We start from the raw sequence: 15,612 nt of genomic DNA, 5'->3' as shown, positions 1-15,612 counted from the left end.
ACATTGTAGGTACATCATGATCTCCTTCTAACATCCACCAAGAGGCAAAAGCTTTTTTTTTTTCCACCAAAGTAGCTACAGATACAGAGGTGCTTTATTTTAATAGGGTAATTTGAAAAACAGTTCCCTAAAGAATCAGAGTTTAATCTTATATACATAGAAAAAGTGAATGGAAATTTCCAAACAGTACATTGTGTGACTAGTGACCTCTGTAAGATGTATATGTTTGTTTTTCCTTTTTAAAACAAATGTGTTATTTTAATATCTACTCACTAATGAGACCTGTCAATGATTCCAATTGACAAATAGCCAATGCAGAAGGATTAGAAAGAGCATGGATTAATAATTTCCTAGGAGGCAGAAAGGAAAATTATCATGCATGGTGTGGTTAAAAGCAACCCTTCTAGAGCCTTAAGTTCTTGGGAAAGGAAGAGTCCCCAGGGCTTTACAAAATAAATTTTAAAAAATCAAAACCCTCTACTTGCTTTACCTATCTGAGTACCTAGATCTCTTAAAGCCAAGGAAAGAGAAATATCATTTTCTAAGTTTTCTCTGATCCAATCACTCTCTTTAGAACCTCATTTCTTCTTCATTGTACTAGAGCATTGCCATTATGCTTCTCCTGTATTTGAGCAAATGAGAACAGATGAGAGAGGACTAGGCAAATTAAAAATATCAGTCTATCTATCTATCTATTTATGTATTTTTACTTAACTTCAATTTGCCAATATATACTACATCATTAGTTTCAGATGTAGTTTTTAATAATTCACAGTTGCATATAACTCCCAGTGCTCATATAAGCCCTTTTTTAAAAAAGATAACAACTCAGTAAAGATTATTGGATTATGTTATTTGGTAAATCTATTTCTGGGCTATTCCTAAAAAGAAAAGATCACACCCAAGGACCACGTTAGAATAAATTTATTTGAAAGCACTCCTTATCAGCTGCCAATTAAAAAAATTCTCAAGCAGCAATGAATTTAATCAACATAGATCTTCTTAGTCCCAGGCCTGAGATGCTGAAAGGAACGAATAAAGTTAAGAAGCTTTTACTTGTAACTTTTCATTCTGGCAGATTAAACAACTAAGTCTCTTTTTCCTAAATTATTAATATTTCCAGGTAAGGTGGGATTATTCAGAGGTTATTTTCAATATAATTCCCAAACTCTGGCACAGGATTAGCAACATCCTTCTAATTCTTTTAATTTAAAGAATGGTGGGAAGGAGGGGGGAATAAAATCATTTAGCACTGTAAATAGTCTAGCTGATAAAGAGCTTTTGTTCTTTTTAGTTTGTCTTATTATTTAATTATGTATAATTAACATAAAATGTTTACACGTAAAACCATCAATGTGATTCATCATATCAGCAAGAGAAAAACCAAGAACCATATGATCCTCTCGTTAGATGCAGAGAAAGCATTTGACAAAATACAGCATCCATTCCTGATCAAAACTCTTCAGAGTGTAGGGATAGAGGGAACTTTCCTCGACATCTTAAAAGCCATCTACGAAAAGCCCACAGCAAATATCATTCTCAATGGGGAAGCACTGGGAGCCTTTCCCCTAAGATCAGGAACAAGACAGGGATGTCCACTCTCACCACTGCTATTCAACATAGTATTGGAAGTCCTAGCCTCAGCAATCAGACAACAAAAAGACATTAAAGGCATTCAAATTGGCAAAGAAGAAGTCAAACTCTCCCTCTTCGCTGATGACATGATACTCTACACAGAAAACCCAAAAGCCTCCACCACAAGATTGCTAGAACTCATACAGCAATTTGGTAGCGTGGCAGGATACAAAATCAATGCCCAGAAATCAATGGCATTTCTATACACTAACAATGAGACTGAAGAAAGAGAAATTAAGGAGTCAATCCCATTTACAATTGCACCCAAAAGCATAAGATACCTAGGAATAAACCTAACCAAAGAGGTAAAGGATCTATACCCTAAAAACTATAGAACACTTCTGAAAGAAATTGAGGAAGACACAAAGAGATGGAGAAATATTCCATGCTCATGGATTGGCAGAATTAATATTGTGAAAATGTCAATGTTACCCAGGGCAATTACATGTTTAATGCAATCCCTATCAAAATACCATGGACTTTCTTCAGAGAGTTAGAACAAACTATTTTAAGATTTGTGTGGAATCAGAAAAGACCCCGAATAGCCAGGGGAATTTTAAAAAAGAAAACCATATCTGGGGGCATCACAATGCCAGATTTCAGGTTGTACTACAAAGCTGTGGTCATCAAGACAGTGTGGTACTGGCACAAAAACAGACACATAGATCAATGGAACAGAATAGAGAACCCAGAAGTGGACCCTGAACTTTATGGTCAACTAATATTCGATAAAGGAGGAAAGAGGGCAGCCCCGGTGGCCCAGCGGTTTAGCACCACCTGTGGCCTACGGCGTGATCCTGGAGACCCGGGATCGAGTCCCGTGTTGGGCTCCCTGTATGGTGCCTGCTCCTCCCTCTGCCTGTGTCTCTGCCCCTCTCTCTCTCTGTCTCTATGAATAAATAAATAAAATCTTTTTAAAAAAAAGGAGGAAAGACTATCCATTGGAAGAAAGACAGTCTCTTCAATAAATGGTGCTGGGAAAATTGGACATCCACATGCAGAAGAATGAAACTAGACCACTCTCTTTCACCATACACAAAGATAAACTCAAAATGGATGAAAGATCTAAATGTGAGACAAGATTCCATCAAAATCCTAGAGGAGAACACAGGCAACACCCTTTTTGAACTCGGCCACAGTAACTTCTTGCAAGATACATCCATGAAGACAAAAGAAACAAAAGCAAAAATGAACTATTGGGACTTCATCAAGATAAGAAGCTTTTGCACAGCAAAGGATACAGTCAACAAAACTCAAAGACAACCTACAGAATGGGAGAAGATATTTGCAAATGACGTATCAGATAAAGGGCTAGTTTCCAAAATCTATAAAGAACTTATTAAACTCAACAACAAATAAACAAATAATCCAATCATGAAATGGGCAAAAATACATGAACAGAAATCTCACAGAGGAAGACATAGACATGGCCAACATGCACATGAGAAAATGCTCTGCATCACTTGCCATCAGGGAAATACAAATCAAAACCACAATGAGATCCCACCTCACACCAGTGAGAATGGGGAAAATTAACAAGGCAGGAAACCACAAATGTTGGAGAGGATGTGGAGGAAAGGGAACCCTCTTACACTGTTGGTGGGAATGTGAACTGGTGCAGACACTCTGGAAAACTGTGTGGAGGTTCTTCAAAGAGTTAAAAATAGACCTGCCCTATGACTCAGTAATTGCACTGTTGGGGATTTACCCCAAAGATTCAGATGCAATGAAACGCCGGGACACCTGCACCCCGATGTTTCTAGCAGCAACGTCCACAATAGCCAAACTGTGGAAGGAGCCTCAGTGTCCATCGAAAGATGAATGGATAAATATGTGGTTTATGTATACAATGGAATATTACTCAGCCATTAGAAACGACAAATACCCACCATTTGCTTCAAGGTGGATAGAACTGGATGGTATTATGCTGAGTGAAGTAAGTCAATCGGAAAAGGACAAACATTATATGGTCTCATTCATTTGGGGAATATAAATAATAGTGAAAGGGAATATAAGGGAAGGGAGAAGAAATGTGTGGGAAATATCAGAAAGGAGGACAGAACATAAAGACTCCTAACTCTGGGAAATGAACTAGGGGTGGTGGGAGGGGAGGAGGGCGGGGGGTGGGGGTGAATGGGTGACGGGCACTGAGGGGGACACTTGACGGGATGAGAACTGGGTGTTATTCTGTATATTGGTAAATTGAACACCAATAATAAATTAATGTATTGAAAAAATAAAAAATAAAAAAATAAAATGTTTACATAGCAAAATTGCATACAAATGTATAATATTATCTAAGACCTGGAACAAATTTTCATAACTGATACTCTATACAGAAATGTATGTTCGAAAAATTCATTCGAACTTTAAGGGAAAATAAATAATTATTTTAAGTACAATTTTTTCGCCCTCACATCTTAAAACTACCCCCAAATTGCTTCCAGTATCATGTAAAATAAAGACAGAATTCAATAAAAGTACTTTTTTTGGGGGGGGAAACCAACTAGGGGTGGTGGAAGGTGAGGTGGGCGGAGGGTAGGGGTGACTGGGTGACGGGCACTAAGGGGCGCACTTGATGGGATGAGCACTGGGTGGTATTCTATATGTTAGCAAATTGAACACCAATAAAAATAAATTTATAAGAAAACGATAAAAAGCTTTTGTAGGGATATTTGTTTTGGTGAAATAAATTGGCACTGATGCATAGAAACTGATTTGAGGGAAAAGGGATACCAAAGAAGACACAATGCAAGAATATAAATTAAAAAGTAATATAAGGAAAAGGTTTCATGACTGGCAGTAAATCATTAATTCATGGCCATTTATTGATACTATACTTCCAACAACATGCTACAAGTAATACTAAAATCTTTATTTTTAGAGACACATTTATTTATCTCAAAGGCTTAAGGAACTATTCATTCCATTTAATACACTTTTCCAATATATTTGGTGTAAGATTCTAAATAGAGCAAATATAGTAGAATTTTCCCATTCTTATCCCTATTATGTTTTTATTTTTTTCTAGAGGTATTTGGAGGATCATAAGACAGAATATTTGAGGTTCCATGTCCACATTAGATAACTGATTTGACAAACCCTTAAGTTGTGAAGATCATTTTAAGGTTTGTATATATTCATCCTTGGCCAATATGCTGGAGTGGACTTATTATGCATTGTAAGAATTAATTATTAAACTTCAAGAGGTTTTCAAGCCAATTGACATCCCAGGGGTAGTCTGAAACTGGCCCCATGTAGGAGTATTTACATCATGTTAATTGTCAAATGCTATGAATCAGGACTTCTCTAACCCCATCTCCAGAGCTAGTTAATAAATATTTACCAGTAAGTATAAGTACACCGTTGGTCAGAGCTATTCTTTGACTTTTTCATAATATGCCAAGGAAAATAAAGCCTATTATATAATACAACTTTGACCAAAATGCCTTCTAAAATATGTTATGTTTATTTTTTGTATTAATAAATTCAAAATTTAAGGAATTGGTACTACTAAACTTAAAAAATATGGGCCAGTCAAATCACATTAGATTTGGCTTCTCTGTTTTTATTTTAAAGTTGGAAATGATGTCCTTCAAAGATATATATTCATTTTACTCAGACACAGTAAGTTAGTGAATTTCTCCATTCACTCTAGTCTCTTCCTGCTGTCCCACCTGTTCTGAGGAGTTAACTCTGCTGATACAGCAATTTGACATCTGAAGAACACATTATTTTATAAGTAACTATATAAATGAAATATGTATATTTACATAGTCATTTGACATTACTCTGCTGAAGTAAGACAAAAAATCAGAAGGCAATGCTCAAATCAATAGAAATTAGAATAAACACCAATTAAAATGCAAAAAGACCTTAGGGGGAGACAGCTTCCCAGGCCCAACATTATTGGGTAACTGTGCCGGCCAGGGAGGACTTCCAAGACAGAGGAAGGACCAGGTTGAGACCTAAAGCAACACCATGCTTTACTAAATAAGACCTGAACTCTTGGCAGTTTCTAATAGGCAACCAACACATATTAATACTGTTTGTACATCAACTTATTACAGTGTTCTCCATCTAAATTGTCATAGGAAAAATAAAGTTGTTTCATTCATTTTGGCTTCAGTTTCACATCTGGGCAAAGCACAATGCTGGTAAATACAGCTCTTTATTTTCCTGGTGAAAAATGGACCCTGGGTCTCTGCATAGGAAGTATTTAGCGCCTTTGTGGCAGTGTTCAGTTTAGCCAGACTGCAAATAAGAGAGTCATCTGTGTTTAAACATGGAAAGGGTTCACAGTAAGGGAAGAGATCTTAAACTTTTCTCTTTTCCTGGGTGTGGCTCTTGCTTAGTATCCCTGAGGAAATGAGCTGTTAAGGGATGTGCTGCTCTGTGCATCACAGCTCTGAAAGGAGATACCTTCAAACCACCAAAGTAAACCCTCCTTTGTGGATAATTTAGTAGGTTGATTAGAGCACATTTGATCACTGACCAACAGAACAGAAACAACTACGAAAGCTGAAGGCTCATTCCAGAAACATCTCTGACCAAAGTTTTCTTGAGCTTTAACTTCATGGTTTTATATTTAATCATTTCAGCATTTTGCTAGTTAAACAATTCTGATATGAAATGTGAATCCCAGAAAGTGCAGTTTCATTCCACATAGCTGGAAAATTGGTAACACATTTTTCTCTGCCACTTGTTATCGATTCGAAAAGATCATCCCAAATCCCCACTATTTATTCTGTTCATTAAATTGTCTTATCCCATGGTTTTTCCAGAAACTTTAACCACAGTTCTAATATCTCTTTGTAAATGTTGTCTCATTTGAAATAACTGCTTTAAACAAATATTCTAAACTCACTACCAAATTTATGGCAGCAGATTCAGACTCGAGCCCTCCAGATCACTTGTCTACAATCCATACGACACATAAGAACAAAGTCTTCCAGGGGCAGCTTGGTGGCTCAATGGCTCAGGTCATGATCCAGGGTCCTGGGATTGAGTCCCACATTGGGCTCCCCATAGGGAGCCTGCTTCTCCCTCTGCCTATGTCTCTCCCTCTCTATCTCTCATGAATAAATAAATAGAATCTTAAAAAGGAAAAAGAACAGACTTCTAGTTCAGGCAGGGCAAGCCCTCCAGATCGCTGAACTGTTACCTCTTTGATTCACATCATCACCATTACTTACAGATTTTCTCTAAATTTGTATTAAAGAAATCAAATATCTTTGTAAAACTGTATAATGTAGACATTATAACAGTATTAATTTTCTTTATTAAAATCCTACTTCAGTGACTTTAACTCTGAAAAGTAAAATGACAATGTTTTTTCTTAGAACATACCAGATATCAGAGATATTGATGTTTCCGTGCAACAGTGATATTCATGAACTTGATCAATGTGTCATCATTTAAGAATCCATAAGAATAGGGATCCCTGGGTGGCGCAGTGGTTTGGTGGCTGCCTTTGGCCCAGGGCGCGATCCTGGAGACCCGGGATCGAATCCCACATCGAGCTCCTGGTGCATGGAGCATGCTTCTCCCTCTGCCTGTGTCTCTGCCTCTCTCTCTCTCTCTGTAACTATCATAAATAAATAAAAATTTAAAAAATTAAAAAAAAAAGAATCCATAAAAATAGGATATAAGCTGGTTGGTGTGGATCTGGCTGTGTCCACCACTTTTTCTTGTCTGGGAGGGCAACTGGGCAAATGCTGAATTCTCTCTACAGTGAACAGCAGGTGACCAGGAAGGACAGAAATGCAAGGGTTCCCTGACCATGTCCCATTGATTCTGAATAATTTGAGGCCACGTATTATAACACTAGAACTTCAGAGTTTCAAAGTATGAGGTGGTCTAGTCCAGACTGAATCCTAATCAAGTAAATCTCTGAATGCGCCAAGCAGAACCACCCCTTTCTGTCCTTTTTCCCAGGGATGGAAGAACTGGTGGTGGTCTTGGAAAGCACTCCAGCTCCAGCTTTAGCTCTAGTCCTAGACTCTAGGTCTATCCCTCTTATCTACGGAACCATTTTTAAACTGCTAGGAAACTCTAGGTAGACCATATATCTATATGAACTGCATATTTATATAATCACTCTCTGGATGTGTTTGGATTCTTCACTATGAAAAAGGCATTGCAAATCTCACATAGTTATCTGATTCCAGGTTTGTTCCCTGTTAGATTCCAGGAGTTTTATTAAGCAAAGGAAGAAGCCCTTCACAGTTGATCTTACCTTCACATGCTGGCATATAGTTCTAGGTATCGATATATCCCCACAGACCTAAACAACAGTTAAGTCCAGCAGAATATTATATGACACACAGTCTTTCTTCATGTTGGCAGCAATAGTTTGGATACTGAGAATACGGTTGTGGGTTTTTTCCTCCTGTTGTGTTACATATTTTATCAGTAATCTGAAAATCACTATATTAACACATTTGAACTGCTTAATCAATGCTAGTAAGTTGGCACTGTCAATTTTTCCCTCACTATTTATACTTAATATTCCTCTTGGGTGTGTTTTTGAACGGAACAAAGAAGGATAATTCTTCCTGTTTTTCTATTTTCCTTTTCCATCTCCCTGTCCTTTGGCTGCTATTTTACAAAACACCCTAATTTATAAAAGAATGGTCTCTTACAAGAGATGAAGTACAAGAATTTTAAACCCCTTAATTGCACTGTGTGTTTCAAATCTTAAAACTGAATTCTAATTTAGTGCCTCAATATTCTAAATCAACATTCCAGGAAATTTTTTAATCTTGCAATGATGCAAAGTATCAAGTTGAAAATCAACCACAAGAAGACATAATATTTCCACACAATCTAGGGTTTGTTTTTTTGGGGTGTTCAGGTGCCTACAAGAACACTAGGGAAAGAATGTAGGCCATTTTCAGGTCACTTCAGCTTTCACTGTGCAAGATACAATCAATTCAAAAGAATTCTTTTTTTAAAAAAAATTTCTAGCCTAGATTTTCATTTAGTGAGATATAGCATGTATATAAACACATCAGTTTATGTCTAATTTTCCCCAAATTTATGACTTTATACTTTTAACTTATGGGCTAAAAGTGGAAAAAGATTCACATTGTTTATATTTGCTTTTTGCCTGATTAATGGCAGTTATATCAGAAGGCCTTGGCCAACACTTGGGGAAAGCAGCCAAGTACACACAGATAAGCCAAAAGTCACTAAAGATGAGCAAGTCACAATGCACCATCTGTGGTGGCACCAGATACCTGCATAAAATAATTCCTCAAAATAAGAGAAAATTCACTTAAGAGAAATGCAGCTTGTTTTAATTAACTTTCCTCCAGTAATCGATATCTTTTTAGGAAATACCATAAATATCCTGCTGGATATTTATGATTGTTTGGGCAGCTTTTCTCATGAGGGCCATAAGTAACAGGGAGACACAGTTTTGGTTTCCTCTGTCCCACACAAAGACAACTTGGGACTCTTAAATAATGCCTTGCTTTCAAATTAATACAAAATGTTATTATTTTAACCCAGTAATCAATTAAGCTATTTTTAAGAAATAATATATTTTTTACAATAACCAGGCATTAGTTGAATAAGCTGAGCTGTAGAAGTGTGGCTATACCTCCAATAACACTTGAATGAATTTAACCTAATGGAGTTACAACTTAATACAAATAGATGAGGGATATCTGGGTGGCTCAGTAGTTGAGTGTCTGACTTTGGATCAGGTAATGATCCTGGGGTCCTAGGATGGAGTTCTGCATCAGGTTCCCCATAGGGAGCCTGCTTCTCCCTCTGCCTATGTCTCTGCCTCTTTCTATGAATCTCTCATGAATAAATAGATAAAATATTTTTAAAAAATACAGATAGATGAGTTTGCATCAGAGCACATGGAAAAATATTTTCTGCCACTTTTATGTAGTTTGTTTTAAAATATGTTAACTCAGTCTTTGGAATTTTAAAGACATTTTTATATCTTCTATAATATAATCATTTATATGTGTACTAATACAACCATCACATTTGCACATACTAGACTCTTCCTAAGCTAGGGTTATGAATTAAAATTATTGTGTTTAACCACATTAGTTGAGACAGCTCTACTTTCAGCACTTGAGCCAATGGATCAGGAATGGCCACACAACAGAGGCAATGGTTTAGGTTCAACACCTCACTGACCTTGACTTACAAGTATCTCTGACTTTATTGCCCCTCCGGTTCCATTGTCTTGTTTAGTTCCAACCTTCATTAATTCTAAAATGGTCCATGACAGTAACTTCCTCTCTAGCCTCTGGGCCTCCAAACTACCCTACACTCCATAGGAATGTGGCCATTTGACACCTGTCCTTACAGCTTTGGAAACTGTTCAAATGTCAATAGCCCTTAAAGTTCAAACTTTAATAAGTCAACAATTTTCTGTTAAGCAAATCAATGGATAAACCAACCTCTTCACAATTTGTCTCTAACCTATCTCTTTGGCCTTATGTCTAACTATCCATATGCGCTCCCAAATATCCTAAACTGTAGTTTTCATCACAATGGCAAATTATAGACTATGTAATCAGGCTCCCTGGGTTCTAATCTCAATAGTACTACCTTCAAGATGTGTTAGCGTGAGACCAAATACTTAATTTTTTGAAATTTCAGTTTTCCCATCTGTACAATTGGGATCAAAAGGTTGTTGTTAATTAAATGACACACACTAATATTAAATAAAGAGTAGCACAGAACATGAATACTCCTAACTCTGGGAAATGAACTAGGGGTGGTGGAGGGGGATGAGGACGGGGGGTGGGGGTGAGTGGGTGGCGGGCACTGAGGGGGGCACTTGATGGGATGAGCACTGGGTGTTACTCTGTATGTTGGCAAATTGAACACCAATAAAAAATAAATTTATTATTAAATAAATAAATAAATAAACAAATAAATAGCAGCTAGTAATAATCACAGCAAACAAACACTTAATCCATGCCTTTACCCAAAGCTTTCTGGCTGATGTGTCCTCCCATCTGGTATCCTTTTCTCAATGAACTCCTATATGTCCCTCAAAGATTAGTTCAAATGGCACCTGCCTTTGAAAGCCTTCCCTTACCATTTCACTTGGGAAAAGGTAGCTTTCCCCACTACAATACACTTACAGCATTTTGTGAATATTGTATATTACAACCTGCATCTTCATAAATCTACATATATGTGTTCTTCCTATACTGTAAGATCTGCATGGAAAACAATATCTTTACATCCCCGTATTCTGTTATGGGTAAACTGTACCATCCCTCACCCAAGAAAGATATAGTAAAGTCCTAATACCCAGTACCTCAAAATGTGACCTATTTGAAAACAGAGTTTTTGCAGATATCATTAGTTAAGATCATACTGGAGTAGAGTGGAGCCCTAATCCAAAACAAATGATACCCTTTTAAGAAGACAGCAACGTGAAGACAGAGTCACAAACACCATATGAAGCCAGAGGCAGAGATCGGAGTGATATATATCTCAAGCCAAAGAGTGCTAAGAATTGCTGGCCTTCATCAGAACCTATGAAGAGGCAAAGAAATCTGCCCCAGATCCTTCAGAAGGACTGTGGCCCTACCAATACATTGATTTCAGACTTCTAAACTACAGAATTGCAAGATAATAAATTTCTGTTGTTTTAAGCCACCAGCTTATGGTACTTCATTATAACAGCCCTAGGAAACCAATACATATTCCCAGATTCAGGGGGAAAAACTAACATATTTGTGTTAAAGAAGCAAATGACTTTAACAATTTTACTTAATCAATTGGGACTTACATAGAAAAATAGGAGTGTACAGAGATGGCTAGATTAGAACATCCTAAATTCTGGCTTTAAGAATCTGTAAGTATGTGATTTCCTATTTAAGTGTCATATTTAACTTCCTTCCCCACCTAAAAAATTAAGGTTATTGATTCTTTTTCTTTTAAGATTTTTTTTATTCATGGGATCCCCAGGTGGCTCAGTGGTTGAGTATCTGCCTTTGGCCCAAGACATGATCCTGGTGACCCAGGATTGAGTCCCGCATTGGGCTCCCTGCATGGACCCTGCTTCTCCCTCTGCCTGTGTCTCTGCCTCAGAGAGACACTGAGAGAGAGAGAAAGAGGCAGAGACACAGGCAGAAGGAGAAGAAGGCTCCATGCAGGGAGCCCGATGTGGGACTCAATCCTGGGTCTCCAGGATCTTGCCCTGGGCCGAAGGCAGGCGCCAAACCACTGAGCCACCTAGGCATATCAAGACTGATACTTAAGACTTAGAAAATGTTGACATATTCCTCCTTGCCCTGTACCTACACTGCTTATAAAATGGAACCTATTATTATTCATCAAAGCAATGACATAAAAGTTTTTCAACAGGTGATTTATAAAAAATGGCATACTTATTCATCTTTATATGATATCTATAGTCCAAGGACATTGTGTCTGAGACTCCAGAAAGTTTTTTCCAAAGCATTTTTATTAACAACATGTTTTCTCTCAGGGACCTATTAATTTATTATAATGTAGTTACACTGATAGGCATCTTACCTAAAAACATTCATTTACATGGAAATAACAGTGTAAAGACAGATAAAAGTAATCTTATATTTAGGCCAGAATCAAGGTCTACTCTCTATGTTAGTAATTGCAGCTAAGAAGGAAGGAAAAAAATATAGAATTTGGAAGGAGAAATTTAATTTCAGTCACTGTGGTTAGAAGGGACATTTATTGTATGATTGAAATAAGTCAATAGGAGGACAAACATTATATGGTCTCATTCATATGGGGAATATAAAAAATAGTGAAAGGGAATAAAGGGGAAAGGAGAAAAAATGAGTGGGAAATATCAGAAAGGGAGACAGAATATGAGAGACTCTGGGAAACAAACTGGGGGGGGTGGAAGGTGAGGTGGGCAGGGGGTGGGGGTGACTCAGTGACAGGCACTGAGGGGGGCACTTGATGGGATGAGCACTGGGTGTTATTCTATATGTTTGCAAATTGAACACCAATAAAAAATAAATTTATATAAAAAAATCCAAAGTACACAAGGAAGGCAAAATGCCATACTTATTTGGTGCCTAAAATAACATGTTATTATAAAGTAAAGCGATTTCAATTTTGGAGCATGGAAAATCCCAAAACTATGAAAAATGTGCTTTCTGAGATCTCTATGAGCCTTAACTTCAAAAACATGCAGTGAAGGTACTAAATAAGTCTTTCATGAAAAAGAATGCTCTGGCATGACTCAAATCCAGTTTCTGACACCTACCTTCAATGTTGCCTCTAAATAGATGTCTTATCTTTCACTGTTCAGGTCCTTTAGATCCAGGCCTCACAATGAAGGAAGCCAGTAGAGTCACAGTCTGGTTTTCCAGCTTCTGGAACTCCTATGAATGCACAGATTTGATCCAGTCATCTAATAATTCAACAGTCATTCAATAATCATGAGTTATGCCTTACCCTAGGCCCATCACTGATTTGCTGTTGGCAGCTTTTAGTTTTTTTTTTTTTTCTCTGAAGCTCAGTATTCTCATCTGTAAGCAAGGATAATGATGGTATCTGCTTCCTAGGATTTGTTGTGGTAATTAAATAAGAGATGGCTCATAGTGCTTCACATAGAGCCTGGCATATGATAATTACCCAATACAAGTTAACTGCTGTCTTTATCATCATTACTGGAATATGTTATAAATCTAGTAAGCAAGTTGAGGGTAGGACTGTGTCTATTACTTAACGGACACCCACACTAAACAGCTGAGGCCAGTGAATGCTAAAGTAAATCTTCGTGCCAATTCCAGCTCAAAGCCTACTTCTGCAAATGTTTATTGGAACACAGCCACTCCTGCTCTTTTATATGTTGTCTATGTCTATGTTACCCAGCAGATGTACATAGTTGTAACAAAAGGACTGAATAGGCTGCAGACTGTGAACCATTTATTACTTGGCTCTTTAAACAATAAGTGTGTTAGTCCTGCACTAGAGCTTCGCCACTTACTATGCGGTCCTTACCTCATTAGAAATACAGACACTGGGATCCCTGGGTGGCTCAGTGGTTTAGCATCTGCCTTCCACCTAGGGCGTGATCCTGGAAGCTGGGGATCAATTCCCACATCAGGCTCCCTGCATGGAGCCTGCTTCTCCCGCTGCCTGTGTCTCTGCCTCTCTTTGTGTGTCTCTCATGTACAAATAAACAAAATCTAAAAAAAAAGAAATACAGACACGTAGGCTCCCTTGACCTACCGAATCAGAAACTATATATTTTCACAAAATCTCCAAATGATTTACTAACATTAAGGGTTGAGAAGCGGTGGTCTAGGTCAGAGGTTAACAAACTTTCTGTAAAGGGCTAGACAGTAAATATTTAACCTTTGTTGCAGGACTATAATATCTGTTCAAATCTGCCTTCCTATCTCAAAAGCAGCCAGAAAAAAATATGTAAATAAATGCGCACGGTTCCACGCCAACAAAACCATGTATGGAACCTAAAGTTTCAATTTTATACAATTTTCATGTATCACAAAATATTCTTTTAATTTTTTTTCAACCATTTAAAAATTTTGAACCCTTCCCTTCGCTTGTGTACCATACAAAAGCAGGCAGCAGGGCAGCCCGGGTGGCTCAGCGGTTTAGTGCCACCTTCAGCCTGGGGTATGGTCCTGGAGACCCTGGATCGAGTCCCACATCAGGCTCCCTGCATGGGGCCTGTTTCTTTCTCTGCCTGTGTCTCTGCCTCTCTCTCTCTATGTCTCTCAAGAATAAATAAACAAACAAACAAACAAACAAACAAATAAATAAATAAAATCATTAAAAAAACACAAACCAGGCAGCAGGTAGGATCTGGCCTGTAGATCAGAGTCAGCAGTCTTGGTCTAGGCTAATGCCACATCACTGTTTAGCCAACAGGTTACCTCTCCTCCCATACTCTCCCCAGGACTCTAAACACCTATGTATATTTTCTGGCACATGTGACTTTAGAGAAGTTATCTTCTACTTATCTAACTTATCCTAAAAAATATTTCTGTTCCTCCTTTATGACTTCTAACTTGTAATATAAAGTTCCTATCAAATGATGTGATGGTGTAACTGTTTCCTTTTCATTGGCAGATTAGAACATACCAGAGAGGCTGAACTAGGAAGCTATAGGTGGATAGACAGACAGGTGGACAGATAAGATACCTGCCTCCAACGGAATAGGAACCTGATCACAATGAAAAACTCTTTGTCTCTAAATTCAAACCAACTATGCTGAGCATTTCTAAATATATAGTCAGGATTTGTGTCTATTTGATCCACAATACCCTTCTCCTTGGCCCTTCAAGTAGTACAAGTATGGAAAGTAACATAGGAAGTCTGCACATCTTGCCCTTGCCCTTCCCCTTCCAGAGGCTAGTAGATCACAAGCAACTGAGAAGGAACTGCCAGAGAGGGTTCTCCCTCCAGAAAAAAAGAGCTTTGTCCCACTCTCAGTGCTCTGGGACACATTGGTGGGAGATGGCTAGAGGAGGGGATCCCTACCTGCCTTTTATTTAAGCCAGTATTCTTTGTTCCTGCTTATACTGAGATCAAAAATCAGTTTCAGAAGAGCAGCTTAGTTCACAGAAACCTTTAATTTATGTTCAAAGTTTATTGAAGCTAAGCTCAATAAATGGTAGATAAGAGGACTTTGTTGAGTAAACACAAGATTAATAATTTAGGTTTAGCAATTTAAGAAACATGAAAGTACTCGAGATTCATCAGAAGCACAAACTATATGAACTATCTGCACAATCTTAGAGGAAACATTTACATATACCTATAGACTTAGGATATATATAACATTTTAATCTAAATGAATGTGTTAGAATACATTCTGACTCCTGGTCTCGGCTACCATCACATCTTTTTTGTTGTTTAACCTTACTCTGTTTTATCTTTCTACCATCATCCAATTTTCCCTCTCCTTTCTAGGATAATTTATTCTGCAAGACAGGCTGAGATAAAAACCTTTCTACATAATCT

General features: G+C 37.6%; 1 long non-coding RNA gene across 3 annotated transcripts in view; it reads right to left on the bottom strand.

Annotated features, from left to right (window-relative positions):
• Window positions 1–13,821, bottom strand: part of LOC144309600 (uncharacterized) — a 100,996-nt gene extending 87,175 nt beyond the window's left edge. For 2 of the 3 annotated variants that reach the window (XR_013375550.1, XR_013375549.1), the window contains exons 1-2: window positions 13,624–13,821; window positions 12,884–13,001 (exon numbers count right to left, since the gene is read on the bottom strand). This is a non-coding gene — a long non-coding RNA (uncharacterized LOC144309600). The remainder of the gene's footprint in view (window positions 1–12,883; window positions 13,002–13,623) is intronic. The other variant, XR_013375551.1, reaches the window with a different exon arrangement.
• Between the last annotated feature and the right edge of the window lie 1,791 nt (window positions 13,822–15,612).

The sequence above is a fragment of the Canis aureus genome, unplaced genomic scaffold (assembly GCF_053574225.1).
Source record: "Canis aureus isolate CA01 unplaced genomic scaffold, VMU_Caureus_v.1.0 ptg000124l_RagTag, whole genome shotgun sequence".
NCBI classification, from domain to species: domain Eukaryota; kingdom Metazoa; phylum Chordata; class Mammalia; order Carnivora; family Canidae; genus Canis; species Canis aureus.
Note: the sequence above shows the minus strand (reverse complement) of the source record. Positions and strands in the feature narration are given on the sequence as shown.